The sequence below is a fragment of the Bufo bufo genome, chromosome 9, assembly GCF_905171765.1.
Source record: "Bufo bufo chromosome 9, aBufBuf1.1, whole genome shotgun sequence".
NCBI classification, from domain to species: Eukaryota; Metazoa; Chordata; class Amphibia; order Anura; family Bufonidae; genus Bufo; species Bufo bufo.
Window position 1 is genome coordinate 36,998,631 of NC_053397.1, and position 19,247 is coordinate 37,017,877.

The 19,247-nt window shown below is 47.7% G+C and overlaps 1 long non-coding RNA gene across 1 annotated transcript; it reads right to left on the minus strand.

The window, feature by feature from the left end:
* Nucleotides 1–4,827: 4,827 nt before the first annotated feature.
* Nucleotides 4,828–5,103, minus strand: LOC120978670. Its single transcript, XR_005774162.1, has 2 exons — nt 5,005–5,103; nt 4,828–4,919 (listed from the first exon to the last, which is right to left on the minus strand). It is a non-coding gene; the product is annotated as an uncharacterized LOC120978670 (long non-coding RNA).
* Between the last annotated feature and the right edge of the window lie 14,144 nt (nt 5,104–19,247).

A 19,247-nucleotide genomic window follows, 5' to 3' on the forward strand; every position in this document is an offset into this window, starting at 1 on the left:
ACAGACAGATTCAAATAAACCCTATATAGACTCGTCTGTATTTGCCGTCCCGGAATAAAGCCCGTCTGATTAGGGTGTACCAAACCCGCTATAACCCTCTTTAGCCGATTAGACAAAATTTTGGCGAAAATCTTATAATCCGTATTCAGGAGTGATATGGGTCTACATGATCCCATATCACACGGATCCTTGTCCTTTTTCAAGACCAAAATAATCACTGCTTCCCCAAATGATGGAGGTAAAGAACAGCATGCGCGGGATTCATTCAGGACTAGAAGCAGGATCGGCAAGAGTGCGCTAGCGTGGTACCTATATAGATCAAACGGCAATCCATCTGATCCAGGGGCTGATTTATATTTTAGAGAGGAAAGAGTCGCCTGGAGTTCCTCTAACAGAATAGGGGAATCCAAGCGCTCTCTATCTTGAGTGCATAACTGGGGGAGCTCTAATTTTTGAAGGTATTGATCCATAACGGTGCGACTAAACATAGACTCAGATTTATAGAGGGTAGAGTAATATCTCGCAAATTCCTCCCTTATCTCCTCTGCAGAGTTCACCCCAGCACCCTGTAAGTTCCTAATTTCTCTTATACTGGTAGACTCCCTCTGGTTGGCCACCAAGCGAGCCAGAAACCTGCCCGTTTTACCAGATTCCCAAAAACGATTCTGGCCTTGAAATAGGAGCTTATGTTGTGCTTTTTTATATAGGAGCGTCTTAAGCTGTAAATTGGCCTCTTTTAACTGTTTAATAGATTGCTCCGTATAGGAATCAATTAGTGCGGCGCGTAAACTCCTTATTAAGTCTGTCAATTGTTGTTCCCTGCGCCGTACTTCCGTTCTGAACCTATTAATTTTACTAAAGTATAAGCCCCTTATATGAGCCTTCAAAGCATCCCACACATAATGGATATGTGCCGATCCTACATTAAGGTCCCAAAATTCCCGAATATCTTGGTCTATTCGGGATTGCTCCCCTATCACATCAAACCAGTGCGGGTTCAGTTTAAAAGTTCTACCTATATTTGGAGCCTCTTAAACCCAACAAGAACTGGGGAGTGATCCGAGATTCCGTGGGGTTCATATCTCATTCTCAGGACTCGACCGCACAGATCACGACTTGCAAATGCCAGATCTATACGGGACATTGACCCGAATGACTGGCTAAAACATGAAAAGATTTTTTTATTGCCATATAGGTGGCGCCAGATATCGACCAGCGCCAGCTCCTGGCATACAGCAGTCAAGGGGGATCCCTCGCGGCCGCGCCCGGAGAACGACGAGAACCGGTCCAACTCAGGATCAGGTACTGCATTAAAGTCACCTGCCACTAAAAGCGCACATTGATTTTTTGTGGATATATATTGAACTAGCAACGCAAACACCGTTGCATTAAATGGTGGGGGGATATATATAAAAGCCAGTATGACCTCCTGCCCTTTCCAATACCCATGGAGAAATACAAATCTACCCTCTTTATCAATCCAATTATCTAACGGTTGATACTCCATCCCATGATGAATATATACGCTGATCCCTCTTGCATAAGAAGAGGAGCAAGCGTGGTACTCAAGAGAAGCCCATCTCCTTTTCAGTGTGTAAATCCTATCTACTGTAGCATGGGTCTCTAGTAGTACCACAATCGCCGGCAGGTGGCGGACTACAAGGTCAAACACCACCGTCCTCTTCACCCTGTCTCCCAGCCCTCTCACATTCCAAAATAGAATGTTACACGGCATATCCTATAATAAAGAGAAAAAAAAAAAAATTAAAAAAAAAATCCAAAAACCCCCTTCCTTAACGGAGGGGCACGCATATCTACACAGCAAACGACGGCAGCCAATCCCTCCCTTAAACCCACCCCCAGAAACCCCCCCTATCTGGTTGACAGGGCATTTCTCAATACCCATCAACCTCTCTCCTTCCACCAAACCTCCCCCCCGCCACCTCCCCTCATTAGCCTCCCCCCTCACCCACCTTCCACACCGTTCATAGACCCTTTAAGTCCAACCATTGCGCCACTTCCGTCTGTGTGGAAAAAAACCGCACCGAGTCATTATATACCACTCTCAGTTTAGCGGGATATAACATTGAATAGTTAATCTTAGCTGCAATCAATCTTTTTTTCACTTCAAAGAAGGATCTTCTTTTATTTTGAGTTTCTCGCGAAAAATCGGGAAAGATTGATATCAAATTACCATTAAATTGTGTATCTTCTACTTCTCTTTTGCGTCTAAGGACCCAGTCACGATCCCTAGAGCAAACAAATTTTGCCAGGATAGCCCTAGAAGGGGCCCCTGGAAGAGGTTTTTTAAAGGGGATTCTATGGGCTCTCTCCACACAGAAGGTAGACACATCATAGTCTGGTCCCAGACTCTCTACCAGCCATTTCTGAATGAAATTCGACGGGTTATCCTGTTCTACTCCTTCTGGGAACCCTACTAGCCGCAGATTATATCTACGAGATCTATCCTCCAGCTCTACCACTTTCCTTCTTAACCAAGAGCGGTCTTCATCTACCTCTTCTAGTCTGTTCTTTAATTGACCATTCTCCGCGGTGACAGAGTTGACTGCTGATTCCAATTCCTTTACTTTTAGTCTCAACTTCACCATTTCGTCTCTTATTATGGTGACATCACCTTGAACTACTGCAAGGGAAGAAGTCAACTCTGCCACCGAGGTATTAGTAGCATTTACTACTCCCAATATATCCTGGAGTTTTTTATTGATACTATCAAAACCTTCACTATGGGAGGAGCTGGCCTTTGATGAACCCCGTTCTAACTGATCCATATTTTCTAATCCAGACTCGGGCTGGGCGGCAGACCTATGTACCCCTCCTCTAGTTTTAGGTGGTGGTGACTTCAGAAATTTATCTAATCGGGCCTGTGGGCTCCCCCCTGCCCCTCCTTTTGGGGAAGTCACTCCTCCTGATTTACGAAACTTTGGCGGCATTTTTTATTTATTTTTCCTCCCTTTAGCTAAATAGGTGAGCTACAATTAAAGACACACTTCAATACAAAAAGCTATAAACCCAACACGTCCCCACAAAAAGCCGGTTGTTACTAGTATCAGGTACCCCTAAGCAGAAGAAGATAACTTATAAGTAAGCATACCCCCAAGGGAAAGCGGGTACTAAATAGATACGCACCCCCAAACACATAGTAATTGCACACTAAAAAATAAAAAGTTACATCCCCCAAATAGAAAGGCTATAGACGGTTGCAGGTAATTATATAAAGATCATCCCCTAGAGCAGAGAGCGGTTCCAGACCGCTAACAAACAAAATATAGTTGGTAATCATTCTATGAGAGTCATGTTGGTGACAGTGTGGCAGAGCCACTAAATAACTAGATAACTGGATGACATAACTATATAACTTATTGCAATTGGGATTAGTATGTAAGTCCAGTTCACTGAGTAGAACACCAGTAATAACACCGCTCTTGCTTTCTGAATAGAGCCTCAAACATATAGCTTTCAGCCACCCCGCTATAATGCCAAGGGCACCCAAATAAGGCCTCCACTGACGCATTTAATTTCCAACAGGACAGTCCATCTAGACGGCCCATCCAAATGGGAAAAACAGAGGGGGTCCTAGCCTCTATCAATGGGAACGGATCCTCTTGGGCCTTGTTGCTTCATTTGTAGAGAAGAAGGGAAGGGGGGGAACCGTTCCTTACGTTCCCAGGACCCAGCTCCAGTGACCACAGCTAGACATGCAGCTAACAGTCCCACGGGGATCCAGTAAGGACCACAAAGATATCGTGGATTAAAGTATCCCCAGTCTCACAGCGCCCCCCGCCAACCACACCAGATCAAAACCGCCTCCCAAAAATGTGTTAGCATGTTAGTCAAGGGCAAAAAACACCCCAAATTCACCCACCAGTCACCAAACCCAAGCTCTCCACTCCTCCCGCGGAAACCGCAGGTCAGCAATAACGCAAGCTCAGCAGCTCCTGCACCCCCAACACCTCACAGGCAACGGACCATATGCAGCGAGCCACGAGGACGCCACCGATCCGAGGCGATGCACAACATGAGAGGATCACAGCCGGGAGGCAAACGGAGAGCAGTGGAAACACATTACAGCGGGCCGCAGGCAGTGGGACAAGGCAGGTACCGTAAAGCAGGCAGCAAGCGGTGGGACGAAGCCGCAGGTAGCGGACCACATCAGGTAGCTGGGGGGCGCTCAGGGCAGCTAGCAGGCGATGAGAGCGTCAAAGCGGGACCCAGCAGGCAGAGGGACAGAGCAGGAAGCGGCAGGACCCATCAGGTAGCAGGAAGCCGCTCAGAGCTGGTAACGGAGCGGCGGGCGGCAGGCCGAGCGTAGTTCCATCGATCACATCGGGGCTCGATTGGTCAGGGCCGATCTGGAAGCGGCGTTAGCGTTAGCTTCAGCGATTACATCCAGGAGCGAGGTGGGGAGAGAGAGGAGAGGGCAGCCAGAGGAGGAGCGCGGCACCCCCTACGTCATGCCGCTCCTTGAACGACAACCTTAACGTAATATCAGATGTCATTTGCATATATTAAAACATAATTTTCCTCAGTAATGAAGACACATATGAACATGGGACCAACACAGATGCCTTCAGCTGCCAAGCGCACATGTAACAGGTCAGCCAGTGTCATAGGGACAAATCTGCTGACAAATGTCAATTAAGGTGCTGTCTTGTTATAGCCTTCACCAGGTTTATTGATACATTTTATGGAAACCTCTAGTTATATATATATATATATATATATATATATATTATTTTATTTTTATAATGGAAAGTATTTTTTTACCTCCAACGCATGTTCCAAACAGTTTTCATCATTCGCGTATTCATTTTCAAAGCCATCACAGCGATCAAATGTGGGAACATATGGTTCACATGTTGAGCATTCCTCTGGTGGCGGGGAATCATAGCTCCCAGACTCTAAAACACACGCAAAAGACACCGTTAAGTAACCCCATACAAATCTTATAGTACATATATAAAACGTGCTGCTGACTATACTTACCCGTGCAGACACCGACACTAGCCAGTGCAAAAAGTATGATGATCTTCATTGTGTAGATGGCTGAGATTGGCACAAATGTGGATCCTACTCCCTTTTATAGCGAAAATCAGTGACATAGTTTACCACCCAGTATACAGATGGCAACTTGTTTTCGCCTCTGGCAACTTCCTTGTGTAAATATATCAAAACTTGGCAGCAAAACAATCAGCACCTGCCATAAGTTTGCACATCAAGTGTCATTTTGGGACATTTTTAGTTAACCCCTTCCCACAATTGCGTGTAACTGTACATCAAGATTGCGATCCACCGAATTTCTAAATGCGGTTATAATGCGCTAGCTCCGGAGCCATCTATATCAGGAGCTCTTTGGAATATAGAATCAATCTCTCACTGCAATGGCAGGGCCCAATAAGCTGCTTGAGAGTGTTGCACTGACGGGCATAATACACTGCAATATAGAAGGCGAGAGGTTAAAGGGGTTGTCCGCTTTTTACTATTGATGACCTATCCTCAGGATAGGTCATCAATATCAGATTGGCGGGGGGTCCGACACCAGGCATCCCGCCAATCAGCTGTATGAAGAGAAGACAGCGCTCATCTCTGCTCTGTTTACCTGTTCGCTGTAGCAACTGCAGTGATGAGCAGTGTAATTACAAGTATGGCGTTCCCATTCACTTATATAGGACGGCTCCATCTTGTATGAGCGCTGCCTACAGCAGAGAGGCGGGGGTTGGACCCCCGCCGATCTGATATTGATGACCTATTGGTGACAACAAAACCAGCATACAAATGCCAATCCTGATAGATGAACCCAATGGATCGGTGTACAAAGCTGTTTTCTATATCTCTGTAAATTATGGCTCATGCACACGACCGTGTGTTCCATATTTTGCGGAACTAAATGTTCGGCCCATAATAGAAGTGCCCTATCCTTGTCCATAATGCGGACAAGAATAGGACATGTTCTATATTTTTGCGGGTGCCACAGATAGAGATTAGCGAAGTTTTTTAAAAATTTGATTTGGCCGATACGCCGAACTTCGACAAGAAATTTGATTTATTGTGAATTAATTTGTCACAAATCTCAATAGATCAGGTATACCCAGGCCATTCTGCCTAATCATATTCATCCCACTTGGTGGCCCAATCTTATTTTGAAGGCTTGGAACTCAAACTGAAGCATACCTCCCAATCTCCCAGATCCAGCGGGACATTCACGGATTTCAGTGGCTTTCCCATGGTCCCAGTACGAGGGAGGTATGTCCTGCTCTCAGGCAGCTGTCTCTGCTTCCATAGGGAGCAGAGACAGTGGCTTGTAATCAGGGCCGGCCTTTGGGGTGTGCGCCATAGTAACAGGGGCGCTGGGCGGCCGACAGCTCGCAATGTAATCTGCGGCAGGTGAGGCTGTACTTGTGTTCTCCCTCGGGGCGCCCCCTCCATCTCCCCCTCCCCTGTCTGACCTGCCTGCTGCCCCCGCCGCTGCCAATAAGAAGAGAGACAGGAGGAGGAGGGGAGGGGCTGTGGCCACTGCGCCACCAATGAAGAAAACTGACCTGAATACAAATACAGGAGGCGGGTGCCGGAATCAAATAGCCGGCACCCGACCTCTGTGACAGGGAGCTGTGATCAGCTGCAGTTGAGTTAACCCTTCAGGTGCGGTACCTGAGGGGTTAACTGCCGCTGATCGCAGCTCCCTGTCACAGAGGTCGGGTGCCGGCTATTTGCACCCGCCTCCTGTATTTGTATAAGAAACGTTGGTGGCACAGTGCGCCCCCCCCCCCAAACACCCCAGTATAAGAAACATAATTGGTGGCTCAGTGTGCCCCCCCCCTAGTATAAGAAACGTTGGTGGCACAGTGCGCCCCCCCCCCCCCCCAGTATAAGAAACATTGGTGGCTCAGTGGGAAGTGCCAATGAGGGTTAAAAAATAATTTAAAAAAATTAACTCACCTCCTCCAGTTGATCGCGTAGCTGCCGGTCTTTCTTCAGGACCTGTGGTGACGTCACTGAGCTCATCACATGACCCATTACCATGGTGATGGATCATGTGATGTATCATGTGATGAGCACAGTGATGTCACCACAGGTCCTTTGACAGGTCATGAAGAAAGAACAGAAGACGATCAATTGGAGGAGGTGAGTTAATTATATTTTTATTTTTTAACCCTCATTGGCACTGCCCACTGCGCCACCAATGTTTATTATATTGAGGGGGAGCGCACTGCGCCACCAATGTTTATTATATTGAGGGGGGGCGCACTGCGCCACCAATTTTTATTATATTGAGGGGGGGGCGCACTGCGCAACCAATGTTTATTATATTGAGGGGGGGCGCACTGCGCCACCAATGTTTATTATATTGAGGGGGGCGCACTGCGCAAATGTTTATTATACTGGGGTGTTGGGGGGGGGCGCACTGCGCCACCAATGTTTATTATACTGGGGTGTTGGGGGGGCGCACTGCACCACCAATGTTTATTATACTGGGGTGTTGGGGGGGGGCGCACTGTGCCACCAATGTTTATTATATTGGGGGGGGGCGCACTGCGCACAACGATGGGTTAGGGAAATTTCACAGCAGAGTGCGCATGCGCTGGGAGCCTCGCCGGCGGTTAGGGTAGGGAAAAATTATGGGCCAGTGCACAGGTGTGGTGATCGGATGGATGTTCTCAGCAGGACACCGGCCGACACTGCGCATGCGCTGGGAGCCTCACCAGCGGTTAGGGTAGGGAAAAAGCACTGGCCCGTACGTAATTTTTCCCTTTCTCTAACCGCTGGTGAGGCTCCCGGTGCATGCACAGTGTCGGCCGGTGTTCAGCTGAGAACATCCATCCGATCACTGCGCCTGCGCACTGGCCCATAGTTTTTCCCTACCCTAACCGCCGGCGAGGCTCCTGGCGCATGCGCACTCTGCTGTGAAACTTCCCTAACCTGACGTTGTGCGCCTGCGCGGCGCTGCACACCTCCTCATGTCATGTCCGGTGCGACCGGAAGTGTCGAGGGTAGGGAAATCTCACGAAGTAGGGAAGTATGATATTACACCGGCCTTTGGGGTGTGTGGGCTGGTAACTACTTGGTTGGATAGTCAGCCAGCCTATGCCATAATGCCAGCAACAAGCAGTGTTGTTTTTTTTTTTTTTTTGGGGGGGGGGGGGGGGCGCCACAAGGTTAGCTCGCACAGGGCGCCTGGACACCTAAGGCCGGCCCTGCTTGTAATGATGAAGCAGAGAGCAGAGGGCGGTGCCAGATGGGAGCTCAGTGTATCCTGCTGCTGCTGGGAAACAAGGTGAGTATGTTGATTTTTTATTTTATTTTGCTGCCTGTGAATGGTTCACAATCCTGGACATATTACTGTGAGGGGGCACATATCTGGGCATATTAATGTGAGGGGGCACATAATTGGTTATATTACTCTGAGGGGCACATAACTGGATATATTATTGTGAGGGGGCAAATATCTGTGCATATTACTGTGAGGGGGCATCTATCTAGGCATATTACTGTGAGGGGGCACATATCTGGGCATATTAATGTGAGGGGGCACATAATTGGTTATATTACTCTGAGGGGCACATAACTGGATATATTATTGTGAGGGGGCAAATATCTGTGCATATTACTGTGAGGGGGCATCTATCTAGGCATATTACTGTGAGGAGGCACAATTCTGGGCATATTACTGTGATGGGGCACATAACTGGTCATATTACTGTGAAGGAGAACATATCTGGCATAACTACTGTGAGGGGGCACATATCTGGGCATATTACTGTGAAGGAGCACATATCTGGCATAACTACTGTGAGGGGGCACATATATGGGCATATTACTGTGATGGGGCACATCTTGGCATAACTACTGTGAGGGGGCACATAACTGGTCATATTACTGTGAAGGAGCACATATCTGGCATAACTACTGTGAGGGGGCACATATCTGGGCATATTACTTTGAAGGGACACATACCTGCCATAGCTACTGTGAGGGGACACATATCTGGGCATAACTACTTTGAGGGGGAACATATCTGGGTATTTATACTGTGAAGGGGCACATATCTGGGCAATGCTACTGTGAATGGGCACATATATGGGCATTTCTACTGTGAAGGGGCACATATCTGGGCATTGCTACTGTGAGGGGGCACATATCTGGGCATCGCTACTGTGAGGGGGCAGATATCTGGGCATAATTTGTGAAGGGGGCACAATGCTGGCATAACTACTGTGTGGTGGCATAAAGTGGGAATAATTACTATGTGGGGGCACTTAGGGGACTGGGTGGGATTAGGTGATTAGTTATGTTTTGGACGGAGTTAGAGGCATGGCCTAGTGTGGAAAAAATTTCCCACGGTGCACCACACATAGTGTCCCTCTTCCTTTTTTAAAAAGCTGGGAGATATGCTGATGGGAGAGCGCAGGGAGAGTGTATTTCTGTGTGCATTACGTTCTAGTGCACCCACAGTCATAGTTAATCCCATTCTGTAGGTACTGTATTATAGGTATAATTTATCACTGTCTACATCCCTGTGCAGTGCACCAAGATTCAAGTAGTCAGCAGCAGTGGCAGTAAGAGTCTGCACCAAAATTCATAGCTAATCCCACTTGTTAAACAAAAAGAAAAGCATACAGCACCCTTCAATAAATCCAAAAACCCATGGGCGCTCCTGTAGGAGCTGTGTCCATACGGTTCCTTAGTGGAACAAAATAAAGACATGGAGGCAGCGCCAATAAAGTGGTGGAGAAAGAAACTGTTCTTTTAATGCATGTTGTGGCAGTCCAAACACATGCTTTTTAATCCCTTCTGTTAGCTGTAGATTTACCGTGCTTGGCCCCATGACAGAGTGGGAAGGGTGGCAACGGCAGCAGTGGCAGTAACAGTGACAATAGTGGCCCCATGAGAGAGTGGGGAGGGGGGGGGGCAGCAGCAGTGACAGTAAGGCTGTGTTCACATCACTGTTTATTTTTCCGTTCTTCTGATCAGTCAGAAGAACGGAAAACTAAAACAAAAAATATGTGGCTTTCAGAAGGTCAGTATTTGATTATTTGATCAGTAATTCTAAGCCAAAACCAGGAGTGGGTCCAAAACAGAGACAAAATGTAATGGAAATATTTGCATCTCTTCTGTGTTTTGGACCAAATCCTGCTTTTGGCTTACAAATACTGATCAAATACTAATGCAAAATACTGACCGTGTGAAAGAGGCCATTGGCCTTTTTTACACGATCAGTATTTTGTCCGTATTTTGCATCAGTATTTGATCAATATTTGTAAGCCAAAAACAGGAGTTTGTTCAAAACAGAGATAAAATGTAATGGAAATATTTGCATCTCTCTGTGTTTTAAACCCACTCCTGCTTTTGGCTTACAAATACTGATCAAATATTTACCAAATAAAGGGCCGTGTGAAAGAGGCCTTACGGATGTATTGCAGTCCACAGGAGCACTGTACAAGATATATTACATGGTCTGTTATACAGTTAAGGTGAATCTGATGGGGAAGGTGGTGCCGTAAGTGGTGGAGGAGAAACGGTTCACTTTGTGAGCTATGATTAGGCAACACAAACATCTGCATTACAAGAAATGGCTGAACTACGTGACCTACAGCCAATTTAAATGTACCAGGAGGAACTGTACTATGGACTCTGCCTTTTTAATACAATCAAATAAATTAGAACAGAAGTTTTAGAGAAAGGCTACCCTAAAAACTGGTCAAGGGTGCACTAGCACATAGCCATGCTCTGAGCCAGGCCGAATGTTTAATATCTTGCCTAGCCAAGACACTCAACATGCCCCAAAACACAATTTTGTCACCACGTTTTCTAACTCCCACCAAAATGTATGCGCCATTCTTGCCAAACATTGACACCTTTTACTTAAAGGGGTTGTCCAGGCTTTTAATATTGATGACCTATCCTATGGTCTAAATGAGTAGAAACAGTCCTGTAACATTTTATTAATATGTTTCCACAGGACTCCAATGACACCTTGGGGCTACTCTTAGAAATGACATATACTATTACCTCCACATTTACCTACCTGGCACTGCGTGTCTTGAAGGGAGAAGTTTGGCTACACCAACTAACAATTGATTCATTACTATCTTAGGAGTTTCTCTCCCAGTGAAACCCAATTATTAGCCCTCCATTAGCGTTTTTCCATATGCATCATATGGTCCTACGATGCGCTGCTCTCCCTTTATTTTGCACAATATTCCAGTGTGATAGCACACTACAGTATGATCATTAGTGGCAGAATGATCTATTCTGTTGCATCAGGCATCAGTGTCTGGAAATCCTGGTTGTTCCACTCCTGATTCATCTTTATGAAGGTTAGTCTCTCAACATTTTTGAAGGAAAGGTGTCACGGATGGTGTACAGGAAACAAGACAATGCAATATAATAAATGACTCACTGGATCCACAACTAAGGAACAAAAGGGAGACCCTCGCATGAGACCTGCCTCTCTCCCTGACTGCTCAGCCTATGCGAACACCCCAAAGGTGGATGGGCACATATCCACGTACCTCGGCTATCTAATACCTGAAGACCCTACAATAGTGAGGGGACACGACCACTGGCTCCCTACACTAGACACGGAGGGAGTCAGGGTCTCCTGAAATCCAGCAGACAGAAAATCACAAATAAAGGAACAGCACTTATCTTGCAGAGGACTGGGAAATAGGAACAGCATGCACACACACTCCAGGAAGTTGTATAAGCCGCACACTACTGCATTATGGGGAGGAACTTAAAGGGAAGCAATCAGTCCAACTGCATGACAGCTGAGATAGACTAACGAGATGAGGAACTGAAACCAAAACAAAGAAACTCAAGGAGGAAGATCTGGAAGGCTCCTGTCAGAGCTTCTCAGCTGTCTGGTTGTGACAAAAGGCGAGTTCTTTTAGAGGTAACTATGCACCCCGCCGCACTGTACACCCTTTCTGATACCACACTACAGGCCGGGCAGGAAAGCATGCACATGGCAAACTCGGACAGTTGCGGGCCACACTTTAAGTTTGTATGTGTAACGACCCAGAGTGGCATTACCATCTTTTACACCCCTCTACTAACTTGTTTGGTTGCCTTTATGTCATCATGTGTATTTAATTCCATGTCCTGCACAATGTATATTTATATTTCCTTGCAAATGACTGTTTAAGTGTAATGTGCTTGGTTTACCAGCAGATGGCGGCAACAATGGCAGAGCTAGCTTTCCTAGAGTCGAACTTTCTATCCATTCTAGACCTTTCTAGGGAGGTGTTAGTTAGAGTTAGTTGAGAGTACCCCCTGGAAGGTTGTGTTCCAGCCAGCAGAGCTTTTCTGCTCTGCTGGGCCCAGAGGCCAAAGCTGACTGCCCCCAGAGTCAAGAGTGAAGATCCCTTGAATAAAGACAGAGATAAAGATTCCCTGGACAAAGACAAAGAGAAAGATATAGCTAAAGATACAAAGATACAGATCAAGAGAGAGATAGCGTCAGACGACAGAAAGCTAAGTTGCAGCCTACAGCAGAAAGGAAAAGTCCCTATTTAATTCAGTTAGCACAGCAGAGCTAAAGAGAGTTTCAGATGTAGCAAAGCCGAATGTGTTTGCCTGCCAGAATTTATGCCAAAACCTGCTGATAACCAAGATAAAGTTGGAATATTGTTCCCTGATGAAAGTTTATTCAAGTAAAGCTGTTATCAACTTTAATACAAGTCTAGACTCCATTTAATCTACAAATCCCTCAACTCTTCCTCCTATTTGCACTGCTCCGAACGACAACGCCTGGGGTTCCAGGATATTCAGGTAGGAACACCGTGACACATACACAGCCACCCAAGGCTGGTGCAAGGATTTTTGCCACCCTAGGCAAAAGCTAATTTTGCCGCCCCCTTGACTCCACCCATTGACCACACCCTTTTACCCGCCACTTTTTCAGCCACCTATTGCATGCAACATTTAACTATGGTCGTGTATCCTGTGCCAGTTACTTAAAAAAAAAATATATAAGACTTCTACTGTAGATAACTTTGATACCTAGTGTACATCCATAGAAAAGTTTGTGCTGGGATTTTAACACACGACCTTTCACATCAGAGGCAAGGCATTTACCCACACAGCTATGAAATCTGTATAGCCAGTAACTTAAAAAAAAAATACAAGACTTCTACTGTAGATAACTTTGATACCTAGTGTACATCCATAGAAAAGTTTGTGCTGGGATTCGAACTCACGACCTTTCAAATCAGAGGCAAGGCATTTACCCACACAGCTATGAAATCTGTATAGGCAGTAACTTAAAAAAATAAAAATATAAGACTTCTACTGTAGATAACTTTGATACCTAGTGTATATCCATAGAAAAGTTCCTCCTGGGATTCAAACTCACAACCTTTCACATCAGAGGCAAGGCATTTACCCACACAGCTTTGAAAGCTGTATAGCCAGTTACATAAAAAAAAATATATATATAAGACTTCTACTGAAGGTAACTTTGATTGATACCTAGTGTACATCCATACACATGACAGCTGCCCCAGTACACTGTGTATGGATGTAGCAGAGCTGGTTGTGTTGGGGCAGCTGTCATGTGTATGAATGTACACTTGGTATCAAAGTTACCTGCAGTGGAAGGCTTATATATACTTTTTTAATAACTTTCATAGCTGTGTGGGTAAATGCCTTACCTCTATGTGACAGGTCGTGAGCTCGAATCCCAGGAGAAACTTTTCTAAAGAGATTTAAATACACCAGGGTCTCGTAGCTGTGTGTCAGCTGCATGCCGCCCGCTCTGCCCGAAGTGATTGAACAAACTCATGCCCACGCGGCCAGCAAGTACAGGAACAGAATGTCACGGCCATGCCCATGACTGTGACTTCTTTACCGCATGCAGTTGCCTGCGGTTTTGTATGGGTGTTCAACCACGGGTGAGGGCCGCTTGTGTGTGGCCTCACTTGTGGTTGCCGCGGGCAACTAGTGTTGTATTTAGCAGCAGAGCAGCCTGAGCGTCGCTTGGCAGCTTGCTGCCCTGGCATGTGGTCTCACCTGACTTTCTTTATATTAGGTGTGTGTGTTGTGTGCACGGTGTATTATGTATTGTGTGCACTTCCCCTTTATGTGTCTTTCCCTTCTGTGGTACTGGAAGGGTTAACTTCCTTCCCAGTGTGTGTGTGATGTCACTTGGTGTGTCCAACCCTTGGGTGTGGCCACTTGGGCCTATATAGACCCTCTCTTTAGCAGGGCTCAGTAGGTTGTTTCAGTCTTGCTAGCTGGAGCAGCCTCCTGTCTTTTCTATCCGCCTGTGAGAGCCACCACTGTGGTCATAAGTTTAAGTTTAAGTTTAGCTAAGTCTGTGTGATGTTCGGTTTATGTTTTCCTTTATTATTCAGTGCTGCCATGTATCTGGGTTCCGGTGTGTGGATGAGTTTGTGCTGACTTCTGTTTGCTATTGGTGGACTTCAGCTTTCCTGCACACGGATCCAGTCAGCAGGGCTGTGGCAGGTGGCTGGAACTAGTGCAGCACCTGCCATATACATAGGCTTGCATTTGTTCCCCTTTTCCCAACAGCTTGGCCAGTGAGACTCCTGCTCCTCCGTGCCTAGGAGGAGTAGGTCGTCTTACCCTGACTCCTAGCGCAGGGACCGGACGGAGGGTGAGTTAGGGATCCGAGGTTCCTGCGCATGGGTCCTCCTACCTTTAAGGTCGGCCCATGCAGTTAGGAGTTAGGGTCAGGGTAGGGACGCTGTTAGGAGGTGACCTGCTCCCTATCCTGTTCTCCTGGCTGAGCAGCCATAACATCACCTGGCACGCACGGCTGAGGATTTCCCCCATCCTCAGCCGTGACAGTATGACCACAGTGGTGGCTCTCACAGGCGGATAGAAAAGACAGGAGGCTGCTCCAGCTAGCAAGACTGAAACAACCTACTGAGCCCTGCTAAAGAGAGGGTCTATATAGGCCCAAGTGGCCACACCCAAGGGTTGGACACACCCAGTGACATCACACACACACTGGGAAGGAAGTTAACCCTTCCAGTACCACAGAAGGGAAAGACACATAAAGGGGAAGTGCACACAATACATAATACACCGTGCACACAACACACACACCTAACATAAAGAAAGTCAGGTGAGACCGCATGCCAGGGCAGCAAGCTGCCAAGCGACGCTCAGGCTGCTTTGCTGCTAAATACAACACTAGTTGCCCACGGCAACCACAAGTGAGGCCACACACAAGCGGTCCTCACCCGTGGTTGAACACCCATACAAAACCGCAGGCAACTGCATGCGGTAAAGAAGTCACGGTCATGGGCATGGCCGTGACACAGAAGGAGTCAAGGAGATGATGTCAGATGGATCACAAGTAGGGGGCGTGGCGCAGGCGGCTGCCGGGTGCAACTGCTTGGGATTCGGACTCTACGCGGTGGCCTACTCTGCTTATGGGTGGTGCCGGCCCTGCAGCCACCTCTAAAGGGACATTATAGACAACCCTTACACCACTCTGGCATTCCTACACCTGGGTTCCACTACCACCATCTACTTAGGGGGACTCCATCCCTCGTTGCTGAAATGCAACTGGTGTCACGACAAAAACATATTCCATCTTAAAGGGACCCCTGGCTCATGTCTATGTCGGCTGCATCATTTGGCGCCATGAACAGGATTCGGACAGTACCAATCTGTGTGCCTATGAACTTTATAGCCTATTGGATTTACAAAACTGCCTTTAAAAATTACTTTGATGCATTTACTGCGGAGCGCAAAACGCTGAGAGCCGGTGTCGGAAGGGTTAATCTGCGATTTTTGCCTGTAATGGCGCAGCTTCTTCATGCCCAGATAGAGTGGGAAAATCCAGGACCTCCCTCTCTAAAGCGGGAAACTCTAGCCCTGCCTACAGGGAGCGATACTACAGTGTGCAAAGGGGAATTGGAAACTCCAACCCTCCGACTCCACCTTCTTCGCCTGTGAGGACATAGAGTGAAGAGAGAGACAAGATGGTGAACGAGCAGCCAAGTGGGAAGGCTCTCCCGATACCCAATTGGGGAGCCATGGACGAATGAGATGACCTCCTGGAACTCAAGGAACAGTGGAGGAGATCAGAATGGTGCAGATTGTCCAAGGTCCGGGGATGGAGAAACCCGCTTTCCCCATGCTGGTGCAGTGGAGGCGGCTGGAGATCCCACTCCGCCGCCCAGAAAAAGTGAGCCGCCCAGAAAGAACATGGATGGTGATGATCTTAACCCAGTGGTCCACTGGAAAGTGACAGTTCATACCACAAGTGCCTGGGATTACCGGAAGACTATTGAGGACTTGGTCCTCTGAATACTGGATCATTTTATGCCCCACGACCCAGTGCTGGAGAGGCAGACCGGAACCGTGCTGTGGTTTAACATTGAACGAGGTACAGGGCTTATCTAGGATGACCGGTCGGGGACGGAACTTTTTGTCAATAGACGTTCAGTGAAAAGGCCGTATCTGCCTCAGACCCGCCATATCTTATACAAGGGAGAGCAGGTAGAGTTTACCGCCATGCAGTCCTCTAAAGGCCCTTTGCTACGGGGGTGAGTTTGTTGTCCAAGCCACTGGTCCCAGTGCCCACTCCGGAGCACTGGCAGGAAGACCCAGCTACCCGGGGACGTATTGGCCGCTTGCAAGAGACGGAGGATGGTGTGCTTCGTAGAGTTGAGCGGACACCTGGATGTTCGGGTTTGAGGGGTTCGGCCGAACTTTACAAAAAAGTTCGAGTTCCGGACCCGAACTTGACCCCGAACCCAAACCACATTGAAGTCAATGGGGACCCGAAATTTTGAGCACTAAAATGGCTCTATAAAAGTCAAATGGCAGCAAAATGTGGCATGGCAAGTGCTCTGCAAACAAATGTGGATAGGGAAATGACTTAAAATAACATAAAATACGTAAAAAATAATAATAATACTCTTGATCTAGGAGGAGGAGGTCCATATGGAGTAGGAGGTTGAGGAGGAGGTGGATGTGGCGGTGTAGGTGAAAGCAGCGGTGGAGGATAAGGAGGTAGCCAATAGAGTTGAGCGAACACCTGGATGTTCGGGTTCGAGAAGTTCGGCCGAACTTCACGGAAATGTTCAGGTTCGGGATCCGAACCCGAACCGAACTTTGTCCCGAACCCCATTGAAGTCAATGGGGACCCGAACTTTTGGGCACTAAAAAGGCTGTAAAACAGCCCAGGAAAGAGCTAGAGGGCTGCAAAAGGCAGCAACATGTAGGTAAATCCCCTGCAAACAAATGTGGATAGGGAAATGAATTAAAATTAAAATTAAAAAAATAAAAATGACCCAATATCAATTGGACAGAGGTCCCATAGCAGAGAATCTGGCTTCACGTCAGCAGAGAATCAGTCTCTTCATGCCATAGCAAAGAATCTGGCTTCATGTCAGCACAGAATCAGTCTCTTCATGCCATAGCAGAGAATCTGGCTTCATGTCAGCACAGAATCAGTCTTCATGTCATAGCAGAGAATCAGGCTTCACGTCACCCACCACTGGAACAGGCCACTGTCACACATTTAGGCCCCGGCACCCAGACAGAGGAGAGCGGTCCCGTAACAGAGAATCTGGCCTTATGTCAGCGCAGAATCTGTCTTCATGTCATAGCAGAGAATCAGGCTTCACGTCACCCACCACTGGAACAAGCCACTGTCACACATTTAGGCCCCGGCACCCAGGCAGAGGAGAGAGGTCCTGTAACAGAGAATCTGGCCTTATGTCAGCACAGAATCTGTCTTCATGTCATAGCAGAGAATCAGGCATCACGTCACCCACCACTGGAACAGGCCACTGTCACACATTTAGGCCCCGGCACCCAGACAGAGGAGAGAGGTCCCGTAACAGAGAATCTGGCCTTATGTCAGCACAGAATCTGTCTTCATGTCATAGCAGAGAATCAGGCATCACGTCACCCACCACTGGAACAGGCCACTGTCACACATTTAGGCCCAGGCACCCAGGCAGAGGAGAGAGGTCCCGTAACAGAGAATCTGGCTTCATGTCAGCACAGAATAAGTCTTCATGTCATAGCAGAGAATCAGGCATCACGTCACCCACCACTGGAACAGGCCACTGTCACACATTTAGGCCCAGGCACACAGGCAGAGGAGAGAGGTCCCGTAACAGAGAATCTGGCCTTATGTCAGCGCAGAATCAGTCTTCATGTCATAGCAGAGAATCAGGCTTCACGTCACCCACCACTGGAACAGGCCACTGTCACACATTTAGGCCCAGGCACCCAGGCAGAGGAGAGAGGTCCCGTAACAGAGAATCTGGCCTTATGTCAGCACAGAATAAGTCTTCATGTCATAGCAGAGAATCAGGCATCACGTCACCCACCACTGGAACAGGCCACTGTCACACATTTAGGCCCAGGCACCCAGGCAGAGGAGAGAGGTCCCGTAACAGAGAATCTGGCCTTATGTCAGCGCAGAATCTGTCTTCATGTCATAGCAGAGAATCAGGCATCACGTCACCCACCACTGGAACAGGCCACTGTCACACATTTAGGGCTGGCACCCAGACAGAGGAGAGAGGTCCTGTAACAGAGAATCTGGCCTTATGTCAGCACAGAATCTGTCTTCATGTCATAGCAGAGAATCAGGCATCACGTCACCCACCACTGGAACAGGCCACTGTCACACATTTAGGCCCAGGCACCCCAGGCAGAGGAGAGAGGTCCCGTAACAGAGAATCTGGCCTTATGTCAGCGCAGAATCAGTCTTCATGTCATAGCAGAGAATCAGGCATCACGTCACCAACCACTGGAACAGGCCACTGTCACACATTTAGGCCCCGGCACCCAGACAGAGGAGAGCGGTCCCGTAACAGAGAATCTGGCCTTATGTCAGCGCAGAATCTGTCTTCATGTCATAGCAGAGAATCAGGCTTCAAGTCACCCACCACTGGAACAGGCCACTGTCACACATTTAGGCCCAGGCACCCAGGCAGAGGAGAGAGGTCCCGTAACAGAGAATCTGGCCTTATGTCAGCGCAGAATCAGTCTTCATGTCATAGCAGAGAATCAGGCTTCACGTCACCCACCACTGGAACAGGCCACTGTCACATATTTAGGCCCAGGCACCCAGACAGAGGAGAGCGGTCCCGTAACAGAGAATCTGGCCTTATGTCAGCGCAGAATCTGTCTTCATGTCATAGCAGAGAATCAGGCTTCACGTCACCCACCACTGGAACAGGCCACTGTCACACATTTAGGCCCAGGCACCCAGGCAGAGGAGAGAGGTC